The sequence below is a fragment of the Columba livia genome, chromosome Z (genome assembly GCF_036013475.1).
Source record: "Columba livia isolate bColLiv1 breed racing homer chromosome Z, bColLiv1.pat.W.v2, whole genome shotgun sequence".
Lineage (NCBI taxonomy): Eukaryota > Metazoa > Chordata > Aves > Columbiformes > Columbidae > Columba > Columba livia.
This window is the reverse complement of record NC_088642.1, coordinates 64,427,397-64,441,286: the sequence shown is the minus strand read 5'-3', so window position 1 is coordinate 64,441,286 and position 13,890 is coordinate 64,427,397.

Here is a 13,890-nt window from a genome sequence, read left to right as displayed (position 1 = left end):
ACCACGACCAGTAATCTCCTACATGGAAACTACCCAGATCCTACAGAGCATGGTTTGCCACATCTTTCTCAGCAATAAAGACAACTAGATTGACCAAGTCAAGGCATCTGATTGTACAACCTGGAGTATCCCTCACATGCAGGATACACAGTGCTTACACCCACTGTTGGTAAAGTCTGATATTGAATGAAGGTGGCTCTGTGTGTTTCCATGCTGTGTCCATGGACGAAGGCAAGCATTCCTTTCCTGTTGGAGACAGCCAGAGTGAGCCTGCTCTTCGTTTAAATAATCCTATGATATTTAAATCTTTGGTGAGGCACACAGACAAATAGTGCACCAATCCCACGACTGGGCCATCAAACTCTACAAATTTTGCACTCTGCTTCTCTGAGATAGGCGAAGTGTGCACTCCACTTGTGCAGCCTGGGAAACCAAAATACCATTCTAAAAAGTGCTTTTGCTATTCTTCAACTGAAAATCTATACATCATCTTTAGCATCAAACTGTACATCCCTAGTATAAGAAAAGTGAGAATTACAAATGCAGAAGGTAATGCGTGAACCATACACTGCTCGAAACTGTTCTGTCAAATGCACTGGCACAGGTGTATTCTAAATTGTGGCAGCAGAAATGATGGAAAAGCCTTTATGTTTCCTGATAATACAGTTCTTTGAAACACTGCTGGTGGACTCTCTCTCTCTACATCATGTCACACAGGACAAGGAGTGGGACAGAGCTTCTGTGATTCTCAATTCATAGACATGCCATACAATACAACAAGCCAGCTTTATAAAGGTGTGCTGAATGAGGCTCTGCCTGCAAGGGAAATTTAATTGGATTTCTTTATAGGTTGCACAATCCCTTGAAAAATTATGTAAGAATAGAATGATTCAATTTCAGCATGCACTTGAATAATAATATTTTTTAAAAGAGAGAATTCTTCATGCACACACAGGAAAAAAAAAAAAAGGTAAAAATGAAAACAACCTAAACCAGCAGTTTTCAACCCAAATAGACTGCATGACCTAACTTTATTCACAACGGGACAGACATTGTGTGTGTCATTGTCCCGAGTTAGGATATAAAAGCACAAATTATAAGCCATCTGATGTGAATATACAGGCTTTCACGGCTTCTGGGTTTGACTTTTTGGAAGAATAACGGTGTATTTCGTTTTGTCCCCATACTCTGAATCAAAGTGACTAAGAAAAGAAATGGAAATAAAAGAAAATATTGCTTTACCCAGCTATCAGATCCACCTCAATGAATACTGATTAATTCAAGCACTACAGGTTTGAGTTGCTTGGGTGTAACTTAAATAGTTCTGTGCTTTTCTTAATATTTTACGTGTATTTTCACATTAAGTACTAGCCAAATAAAACCAGCCTTTGTGTTTCTTAAGGATACATGCAAGGTACTTGCAAGTGTGCATGTGTGTGTAGATATATAGCATATATGCCCGACAATCCTACCAAAATAATAGGTAAAAAGTGGCACATAGCTTGATGACTGCCTGTTGATTTCTGTTACATGCAGATACAGCAAATTATTAACCCTATGGTAACTTCAAATAAAGCTGTACAGATAGCTTTCATTGTATTTAATGTGAAAATGAAGAATATTACTCAAACTGTAATTCCAGTGTTACTTAATCTTGTGGTTTTAACCTGTTTGTTTTATGTTCTTGGCCTTCAGTGCACCACAAAGTTTTGGACTGGGTATTTAAAAGTACTTTGTATAATTTTCAGTGACTTTAGCACACAAGGAGGGGACAAATGAGACTTATGGCTCCAGAAAAGAACAGAAGAAAGACTGAAACTGTACAATAAACATGTTAGTTTTATGCTTCTGCTAAAATTATCGGCAATTTTGATATTAAAGATTTATCATTAGTTTTTAAAAAGTGGGTTGTTTTTCCTACATGACTGAGCTCTTGTTTTAGAAATGACAGTTCTAAAGCTAATGACTGAGATTAAATGTTATATACAAAGTGCACAAATTTGCACCAAAGTGTAATTTTTGTGATCAAGTGTATAGCATTGACCTGTAAAATACACAGACCAGTGAGTATTACAGCAGAGATCCAACGATACTGAACTAACTCTATTATTAACATTATTCATTTTAAAATTTCTTCTTCTAAGTTTGTTTTTTCATTTTAAAACACAATTATCATATCCAGAGGTTCTTAGTATTTGACCTGCTTCAGATTGGTACTAGGAGGGTTTATTGTCTTGAATTTGTTGATACCTGAAGATGGGTTTCGTCAGGCAACCTGTTCCGACCTCTTCAAGTACAGAGGCTGTCCCAAGGCTCACAAATTCCTCTGGTGTGTTTTGAACGCAGATCTGAGTGTTCAGGCCTTAGAGGTGACTAAAACTGGCCTTTCACTGTCCAAGCAGCTGAATGGCTTATAGTCGGGTGGCTCAGTTGGTGAACCCAACATTGACATGATATGGGTCATTTTGCATTTGGCATTAAGCAGGTCCTTGAAAAATGAAGAAACGTAAAAAAATAAAAATAAAAGTCTGTTGTTACAAACTCCTGATGTCAAAACAGGTATTTCTTAATTATTTTGGGGTAAAACTAACCTGAGTACAATATAGACTTATAAAGGTGCTCAGACTGTTTCCTCGAAGAAAATAAATGAAGTGCACTCACTCTCTGTTAGTGGAGATGAAAGGGGGTGACAAAGAGAAGGCTTTGAAGATTTGGCAAGAGAAGGAATGGCTATATGTGGATGAAAAGGGAGGAGGGAAGAAGGAGGAGCAGAGGTTGGGGAAAGCTATGTTGATTAACGGGAGTGGGTGTAACAGGATCACTGTGAGGAATGACATGTGAAAGAGTGGTGAAGGATGAGTGCTGGGGCATGGGGGTCTAGCGCAGTTGCTGGTGGAGAGTGCAGGATGCAAAAAAAAAGGCAACACTGATTTGCGTTCTATGATTCTAAGAAATAAAAGGAAGTAAAGGAGAGTTAGCCTTTAAAGCCCCATACTGCCTCATAGATATGGGTGAAAATTTTGCCATGGAAATTCACGAGTCAGCACTACGCCTTATGAAGTTCAGAGATTTTTGCTTTAAAGTCTAAGGCCTTTTGGTTTTGATTTCTTATTGCTTTTTATTTAGAAAATGATGGACAAAGTCAATTTCTTTCCTGATCTAATTCTGTCTTCAGGAACATTTATCTGCAAGCAGGAATGTCTGATGATATTAACATCCATCTCCCCCAACCTTCCATCAACACTATCACTCTCAAAATTGCTGTTTGTTACAAAGCACACATGTTATCCTATTAATGTCAAAGAATAATTCACTTAAGCCTTTTTCCTCCGCTAGGAATGTAGAATATGGGTTTCCATTTGTCTTTGTTTGGCATGGCAGCCACAATCTGACTGGAAGGTAGATATGTAGGTTGATAATATAATTGTTTTCTATATAAATATTGTCATGAAAGCAAAGCATGCAAGAGCAATAGTCTCTGATGACTGGATAGATCTAGCTTGTACAAATCAAGCACTTACAAATTAATTGTTCTTGTGAAAGATTTCTTCAACTTCTCAACCTAAAAGCAAACTCACGCTATTGAAACTGTATTCTTTTTTGTGTTATTTTCATAACAGAGACTTTTTTACAGTAGTTAATATTGCATCAATATTTCCAGTCTAACTAATCTTCATTCTTCAGATGTTTAAGACTAAGATATGTTAATTCAGAGGGAACTCCAACTGAATGGAGAAATAAAAAAAGAATAATAATAATAAAAAACCCACAAACAGACAAAAAACAAACCAGCACACATACACACACACAAAAGTGACATTGTTTGTGATATATGTAACAGCAGAAACAAAAAACAGACTGCCTTACAGATATCTTTTTGTCCACTTAAACAACTGTCCTGTTTTATACAATACAATTTTGAAGGTACAGATTGTTCTTGTGTATTTAGAAATTTAGACCACAGAACCTTCACCCGGCACCCATTTCTTTTTCTTTGTCAAAATATTAGTGCAGCTGATCTAATGTTAGGCAAATATATTTCACCTGACACATACTTTAGTCAGAACTCGTGATTAAAGACTAATGAGCTTTTATCCTTTGTTGTCAACACACATGCCTTTCTTGGGCAGTTGCTTTCTCTTCCTTGACACCTTTCCTTTTTGTTTCAATAGCAGAGGAAAACAAGTAGAATGTGAGTAAGTTGGAGGACAAGTGCTGAAAATTTCCAGCCCTTCCATTTTGGCAGGTCCACTGGATGGAGTGGGAGTGGGAAGGCCTGGTGACCTTTCCTGCAGGAAATGAAAGTGCACATGCAAGAAGAGGTTAGACTATGCTCCCAGACCAGAGTGTTTTGGGCAAGCCACAAAGACTTTGAGTAGTTCCCGCTCAGAGTCTGCTCAGTGTTGAAGTCAGGGAAAGCTGAACCAAAGCAAACCACCAAGCCTGTGCCTTCAAGGAGGAAGCTAGTAGAGACGTGTCATGAGTGTCAGTGTAAGGATGTTCAATGCTAGTAGTATCAAACACAATAGTAACAAATCCCGAGATAGATGGAACAGCTTATAAAATTTGTTCAGATTAGGCAGGTAGACTATTATATATGAATAATTTTAGCAGTGTTAAATTGTGTCTGAAACTGACTGACATCCATACTGCTGAGCTCTCCTAACTTCCAAGACAGACTGGGTCAGTTTGTGCTCGTTCCTGAAGCCTCTCTGGTAACCACCTCAGAGTGCAGTGGTTGCCATGGACCAGGGACTACACCGGAATGGTGAAACACCATTTCACTGCCTTGAAGTGTTTCCTGGCACTGTTAACTAAATAATAAAGATTGAGTAATAAAAGCTACACCTCAGGATTCGATAAGCCCATGACCCTCAGAGTTGTCTGTTCAAATGACAGTAATTCTGATATTGTCCCCCATATAAAGTACTTCAGAAGCAGATGGAGCAAGAAACTCCCTTCACTTAACTGCATGATTCTGAGTTTGATCAAAACAAAAAGGGAAGCGTACCAGAGATAGAAAAGAGGATGGATACCTATTGAGAACTCCAAGGCAATGCCAGGGTGTGCAAGGATGTACTTAGAAAAACAAAAGTTCAGCTCACATTGAAATCAGCCAGAAATGTCAAGAACTACAAGAAAGGGTTCTTCAGGTATGTAAAAAACAAGCAGAAACTGAAGGAAAAATTGGCCTTCTGTTAAACAGGAGCATTGAATTAGTCAACAACAATGCTTAAAAGGCAAAGATCCTCAACATTTTCTCCACCTCTCCCTTTACCAGCACTGGTGGGCTCTGGGACTTGGGCATAGAAATCCAGGTTCATGCTAACACAGACCCATCATCAGTGAAGAAAGAGGTAGTACGGGAACTAGTACAGGAGCTTGACCCCTACAAATTGATGGGCCCTGATATTATCCACTCAAGGGTGTTAAGAGAGCTGACTGATGTTGTTGCAAGGCCTCTTTCTGTGATCTTTGGGAACTGGTGGAGATCAGGGGACATTCCAGAAGACTGGAAGAAGGCTATTGTCACCCCAGTCTGCAAGAAGGGCTTAAAGGAGGATCCAGGAAATTACAGTCCCACCAGTCTTACTTCAGTCCCTGGGAAAGTTATGGAATGAATGCCCCCATCCTGGGGGCTGTCACAAGTCAGATGAAACACATGACTGGGAAAAGCCAGCACTGATTCAGCAAAGGCAAGTCATGCTCAACAAACTTGATCACCTTCTGCAACAAAGTAACCTGCTTGGTTGATATGGGGTGAGCAGTGGACATTGCCTACTTGGCTTTCTCCAAGCCTTTCAATACAGTTTCTCACAGCCTCCTCCTAGGGACACTGATGCATTATGGTCTAGACAAACAGTTTCTGTGGTGGGTGAGGAACTGACTGACAGACCATACCCAGGGGGTGGTGGTAAATGGCTTCTTTTCAAATTGGCAACCTGACATGAGTGGAGTCCCTCAGGGATCTATGTTGGATGCAATGCAATTTAACTTCTTCATAAGAGATGATGGCATCAAGTGTACCCTGATGAAGTTTGCTGAAGACACCAAACCATGTAGAGAAACAGACACTTCAGAGGGGAGAGCCACCCTGCAGGATGGCCTGGATAGGCTGGAAGAGTGGGCTAACAAGAACCTTATGAAGTCCAACAAACATAAATGTCAGGTCTTGCACCTGGGTAAACAATCCAGGAGTGCAGCACAGGCTGGAATCTACCCACCTGGGGAGCAGCTCTGTAGAAAGGGACTTGGGGGTCCCAGTGGACAACAAGATCAATAGAAGTGAACAGTGTGCTGCTGCAGCAAAGAAAGCCAACAGGATGCTGGGCTGCATGAACAAGGGCATCACCAGCAGAGACAAAATGTCTTTATCCCACTCTACTCAGTGGTTGTCAGGCCACACTTGAAATACTCTATTCAGTTTTGGTCCCCACTGTGCAAAAAAAGATGTGTAAGGCTGGAGAGGGTCCAGGGAAAGGTCACAAAGATGATCAAAGGACTGGGAAACCTGTCATAGGAGGAAAGGCTGAGAGAACTGGGTTTGTTCAGCCTTGAGGAAAGAAGGCTTAGAGGAGACCTCATCAACATGATCCAGTATTTAAAAGGTGGCTACAAAGAAGATGGAGACTTTCTTTTTACAAGGAGTCACATGGAAAATATGAGGGGTAATGGGTACAAGTTACTCTTGGGGACATTCCAATTGGACACGACGAAAATTTTTCACAATGAGAACAATCAGCTATTGGAATAATCTACCCAGGGAAGTGGTGGATTCCCCAACATTGGATACATTTTAAGATTCAGCTGGGCAGGGTGTGGGCCATCTTGTCTAGACTGTGCTTTTGTCAAGCAAAATTGGACCAGGTGATCCCTGAGGCCGCTTCCAACCTGATATTCTATGATTCTATGACTCATACCCAGTACAAACCTGGGGAAACTTCTCGCACCTGGCTAACAACATTGCTCCAAGTAAAGCAACATGGGAGAAATAACTGAACTGAGAGAGCACAGTTGCAGATTGAACGAGCAAATCCACTATTTTGCTGTTGAGGAAGGAGTAGGATAATGCTCTCCTTCCCTTTTACCTTTATCCCTGCCAGTGTCACACTCCAGCTTTGCACGTTGTGCCAGATAAGTCACTACCCAGTGGAAGTTGGTAACAGCTGTGAACTTGGAAAATGAGCGGGAGACAAAGTGAAGATGACCTCATTTGACAACTGTTACGTTGCATGAGCATTTTGGTAAACTGGAACCTGGGAGACCTTAAGGATTCCCTGAGTCTTAACACTAATAAATATATCTCTAGGAAAAAATGTGAAATAAATGCTGACCCAAGAGAGATATACAACAATGGATTTCTCAACACTGGCAAGTTGAGCTTCATCAGCTGAAGTCAGCTGAGTGTGCTGACATAAACAGACAAAAACCAGCCAGAACCAGACCTCTTGGTAACAAAGAGGACTAGAAACTTACTTAGATTTGGTAAGCACAAATCCCAAGTGAATCAGTGGGAACATCCCAATTTATGCTACCCGGAAACCATTTAATGCTAGGAGACTCTTCTTGCTGTTAAGACCAACTTTCCTGCTTCTCAGTTTAATCCTTCTTGCCATTTTGCCATCTCTCACAAAACAAAATTCATTACAAATTTTCTGGCTTGAATTACTCTGATTTTTCATACTCTTACAGCATGGGTCTGGAAACTATTAATAGAGAAGTGCTGATCAGCTCAAAACTGATTTATGTGGAATAGATCCTGAAAACTGTAGACTTAATAGGATTTAGGGAGGAAGGGACTCAGAATAGTTTGCAGGAGCCAAAAGACCAGAAGCTGGGCTTTTCTGAAGCAGTATGTGACCTAGGCACCCAATCTTCTTCAAACTCCTGTAAGATCTGGTCTCTCAAGGCCAGTTTCCTTAAGATGGTTCCATTCCCTTTGGCCTCTGAATTTCTCTGCAAGAGCTAGTAGTTGCTGACTGCTTTTAGAAAACTCTCTCTTTGCCACCTCAGTCTCTTTTTAGATAAATCTGAGTTAATTGTTTGGAAGCTGTTGTTAAAACCGTAGAATGCTGTGACAAATTAGGTAATTGTTTCATAAACTGTTACATAAGAAGTATCTCATAGGGTTTTGCTTGACTAATTTGTTATGGTTTGTTTCTGTAAAGCAAAGAAGGTGTTGGGGTGTTCTGGTCTCCCCAGGTCTCAAAAAGGCTGTTGTGAGCATCCACCAGAAAATCACAGTCAATGGTGAGGAAAGGATTCCCTTTGTGCAGCCCTCCAGAGGTTGTGTGTGTTCCTTTGAGCAGAGAGGTGATGTCCACCTCTGTGCTCAGTAATCCTCTGTTATACTCCAGGAGCTAACATCAGCAACAAGGTTTCTTTCCAGACTGGAACGCAGATGGAGATCTTGTGCATGATCACGTGAATGGTTGTTTCCTTGAATCAATCCATCATACCCAGATTTCCATTCAAGATTTTAATGGAGGAATGTTTAATATTTAATATTAAACCCTCTTGTAAGTCTTGTTGTTATAAAACTAATTCATCCTCTGGTTTAGCTCAAAGCTACACTGAGTCTCTAAGTGATTCCTTTACAAGCAAATCCATCACCCTCTGAAAACAACCTTTTAAAATTGCATATATTTCCAGCTGCTGACATACTTTAAAACATGTACCTTTTCTTTAATGAGAAAGACCCTAAGCATCACAGGGTACCCAGTGGAGAGCAAAATCCTTTATTTTCTTAGCTTTCTTGATAGCAAGATAATTGCAAGGGTGAGCACACTCTTTGCAGCAGCTGTGATTATTGGAAGCATTATAGGAAGCACATAAGTATGTAGGAGGGTTTTTTTAGTGTACTGGCATAATGGAAGGAAATGCATGATCCAACAAGTCAAGTCCTTATAGATTGTCCAACACTAATGCATAAGGGCCAGATAACCTTCAGTGACTCATTGTTGTAAGACTGTGGCAAATAGCCAGAGAGAGCTCCAAGAGGGACCATGTCTGTAGCTGACAAGTTCTACCAGGGCGCTGTGTGGCAGAGGGATTTTTGTGCCAGTGTGGATCCTGGAGAGGAGCAGTAGACTCCTGTCTCTGTCTTTACCTCCTTCAACAGTCTACTGAAAGGCAGATGGAGAGCATGGCTTCTTCTCCTCAGCTTCTGGCTTTGGTGTTCATCCCTGAGGTGTCTGGGAAGGGACAGCTACTCCAACATCCCCAGGTGTAAGGGCTCTCACAGAAGAAATTCCTTATTGATACCTGATATACTGCTTATGGTCTGTGACTCAGGACAATATCACTACACATTTTTTGTATCTCCCTGTCAGTAGAAAGTGGCAAACATGGACCAAACCTCTCTCTAAGTTGCTGAAGAAGGCAGGACAGAAAAGGTGGCCTGATTTGTAACACCCAAATTTCTTGTTACCTAGGACACTTACATCTGACAGAGTTGGATCTTTGTTATTCAAATCTCCTGGGCTATAAGTTCAGACCTTAAACTGTAACTCACAATTGGGTTATACTTGGGGTCTCAACTGGTCCAGATTAGTTACTTGCTTCTTTTTTCACCACCTTACGTAATGAATCTCATTTCAGTGCTTTACAAATCTGTGTTCAGTCACTAAGGTTCTTTCACACTAATGACAGATGTTTCAGTATGTTTTCACAGAAACTGATACAGGATCAGAAAAACTCTTTTAAGCCTGTTAGTATGAAGATGGAGAAATAAGAATTGATATGGGTGGTTACTTGTAAATAGAGACCTCCTGCTTTCCTCTGTCTTCTGACTTTCAATCTAGAGAAGTCAGAAAGCTTCACTTTCAGGGCTACAGACCACATTTGTCACCATATGAAACCAGGCCGTGTTTATGCTTTTTGTATACCAACATTCACTGAATTTTGTAAGGAAAGTTGCAAAATGGCAAGTAAACCTCATAATTCCCCAGAGGAGTACACACGACCCATTTGTTACCTCACAAAGCCAAATAGAATTAATGTGCATTGTGGAGCCACGGTCCCTGGAAAACATCAACACTCTGACAGTTTCTTCCAGTCAACCATTCTGAACATAACAGTTTCTTCCAGTCATCTAATCAGAAATTAAGTGCCTACAAACCAGAGCACAGAATCTCTTAATCTCATTTTGCAGAGCAATTGTGCGTCAGGACATCAGTATTTAGACTAATATTGTCCTGTGATTTTTTCTAATCTATCCATTTCAAAATGATGACCTCGGATAGGATCATAATAGTATTTTTGGCAATCACCATCACTTGAAGATCACTCCTAGTTTGTATTTCATTCTTGTATATTACCAGAGGAGAAAAATCATGGCTGCATGTATTTATATCAAAATGTTACTAGCAGGTGCTTGTCTCTTAAATTAGGTGTTCTTTGTTGTTATCGTGCAATATTGTTATTTTGGCAAAACAGTAAATATCCTTAGACATGTGTATGTGTACACACACAGTTGATATACAGGGAACTGTGCCTTGAAGAGAAATGTAAATTTAAAAGTAATATAGTGCTTGGATCCTGTCAAAACTGTTTGATGGACTTTGACTCTTCAGTTTCACTTTTTCTACCAGCACAAACCAAATGAATGCATATGAAGGCACTTATGAAGAGTGAAGGGAAATTTAATGACACAGTTTGTGGTAGGGACTCTTGTCTAAGAAAGAATGTTTCACAGAAAAAGCAAGAATAATTGAATTATCTATAAGGAATTATTTTTAAGGAATCAAGCAGTGCGGCACAGAGGGAAAAGATAACTGCTGTTTTCTTTAGAGGCACACAAAAAATAAAACAAAAGCTAAATTGTCATCGTCATCATCATCATTAGAAAAGAAGATTCCTCTTTCAGTTTCACTCAATAGGTATTTGAGGCATGCAAAGCATATACAATTTGGTCCCATGCCTTCAGAGCCACTGCTGTGAGATGTATATACCCTTCTTCACATGAAAAACTGTAATCACAGAACTTGCAGGGTACTATAAATGTGTAACATTTAGATAGGTGTTCTTCTAAAATGCTGTAGATCTAGAATTAATCCACAGTAATATCTTATGGGTGTATTTTTCTGAATCATCCTGTATTTCTGCAGCTAGAATATAATTTGTTACAAGACAGACAAATGTGACTGGCTCCTATTGTGCTAGGAGGAAACCTTGCAGATGGCAGAGTTACTTAGCCTAGAAGCAGCCATAGCCTGTGACAGCTAAGGCAGGAATGAAGGCTTCTTAAAAAGACAAACAGAAAAAAAGAATAAACAAAAAGATAAATTGGCATACCATTTCTTCCTACTTTTTAGTTTTAAAGAATATGACTAGTAGTAGGACAAGGTAGTGCAATTCAATATTCCAAGGTAGAAACTCTCTATGTTGTGTTTGTTTCATTTTTAAATGTGTTTGCTTAATTTTTTGGGGAATCCTGATGCTCCTAGAGTAATGGATGGAAACTATGAATTATTTCCATTTTTGGTTATTGTTGCAGCAACATAATCATGGTACGTTGTTGCAGCTAATTCTTCTGCATTGCACTAATGAGTGACAACCGTGTGTTTTCTTAGGCGACGGTTGTCATTCATAAGAATTTCTCTTCAATAGCCATAGTTTGCTCTTTATTTTTGGTGAGTGTTTGCACTGGTTTTCTAAAACAAACTGACTCTCCTAGCAGGTTAAAATTAGAGGAAGGTGTTTACTTTCAATTAATAGAATTGAAGTGATGCAAGTGGTTGATCTAGAAGAGCTTGGAGTGCACAGAATGAGCTTGGGCCAGCCAGGGAGTAGTTTAGCATCTTCACTTACCCATGACTGAACACTTCTGCCCTGTTTGGCTCTTTAAATATCATAAGTTTCAATAAGGAACTGTGAATGGAAAAAGGATATATCTGTGGATAAAAATATACACCTACATGGAGTGAGTGTGTGTGTGTGTGAGTGCATGCATGTCTGTGTTTTTCACCAAATTTCAGACTCATTCCCTTACCAATAGATGTTATCTAACTAATACTGCTATTACACATATCTTATATATACTACAGTCAATGTATTGCTGTAACTGTTAAGAAGTACTAAAACCTTATGAAAAAATAAATGTTCTTGTTTTCCAAAGTTTTTTTAATAAAGAGAGAAATATCCAGATAGGCTCCAGAGTGGACTTGGCAGGAAAGATGGCTAAAAAGTGGATATGGGTATTTGAGGAGGGACAGGTGGATTAGAGGAAAGTTAGGAATGTGAATCTGCTTTTCTACAGAAAATCCAAAACATCTTTGTTGTGAGAAACAACACTAACATCACACTGTCGTTTACTGATGGATCATACTGGAGGGGGGTCTGTCTTATTAAAATACTCCCTATGGATTAGGTGAATAGAAACATCTCCTTAAGGAAATACCTATGAAAACACAGCCACAACATCTCTGTATCACTCCTCATTGGGAAAATGTAACAGTTCTGTGGAGACATTTTGGAGTATGAAAATTAGGAGCCTTTCACTGTGCTTTACATGCTGTTTGAAGAGTTACTAAGTACTTAAAGGAACTTCTGTGAAATGCCTACAGAAACCTGGCTTATTATTTCTCAGCTCTTCTCTGCTGTTTCTGTCAGGTTGAAACGCCACTGATTACAAAATGATCCCAACTTAGGATCTAGTAGTAGGATAAAATGTCCATCAAAAAAATCCCTTAATACAGATATGTGAAGTGAAACCAAAAAGCCGTGTATCAAAAAGGAAAATATAGTTATTGTTATCACATCTGTCAAAGGAATTACCCTGTTTCAGTGAAACTCTTTTGCACTAGTCCCTGTAATAAAGGATCTAAAGGATGACTCCAGGAAGAGATCAACTTGTTAACAGAACACCATGTATTGACTGTGTTCAAAAAGTCTGTATATTCAGCAAATCTCCATTGTAACACACCCTCTGCTATTGTAAGAACAGTAGTTCCTGTGGCGAGTATTTGACTCCAGTCTGAACTGTATCTTTTGCACTACAAAACTTCAAAGTCAGCCACTTCAGAGAAAAGAGATGGAAACGCTTTCCCTTTAACTCTGTGCTTAACCATTTAATGAAGAGTTCTGTCTTTAAAAGGTCAGTCAAGCTACAGCAGCAGAAAGTGAGTATAACAGGATACAGTCAGTACTTTAAATGCTTAAGACTATTTTACAAGTTTATTCTGGTGATATCATAGATGCAATCCAATCTGTCCATAAATAAGATAGGCTCAAGCTTTTCATCACTTGTGTCATTGTGAAATTTGGGCAACTTCACTGAAGGCCATGATTATGTAGAACTGCCTGGGCTTCCACCATCTGAAAAAATTTCCTAAAACTACAGAAGAAATATAGGGGTTTGATTTGCTCCTTCATGCCCTTGACCTTTCTGCAACAGAAAGGATTGAGGATTAGCTAAACTTAGTTCGCTCTGGTTCAATAGCCAGCAATGGCGGGCATTTGCTGGGTAGTTGACTTCTGCTTTGTCACTTTCTAATAAAAAATAAAGGAAACATAAGGAGGACATTTATGTAGGAGCTGTAAACAGTTGGCTTGTGCTTTTTATGTATGCACTTAATGTTCTTGTTTTACAACCTTAACTCTCCCAGAAGAATTTGTAACAGTCGCTAGGCACAAGCATTTGATGTGTGCTGTTTGTGATGGTAACACGAAATCTGCTACAGTAAAATGTTCTGGTTAATAAAGGATGAAATACTAAGATCATTGTCAACAAGCATGTCTGGGACAAACTGACAATTCTTTTTACAAAACCAAAGCTCTAAAATTAGACATATGATACATGATTCTGTCCTTCTTTATGTTGCTTTTATGCTGCACTTAGGCTAGTGAAAAACTTAGAAAAAGGAGGATGAGTCTGAAAGTTGGTATTTA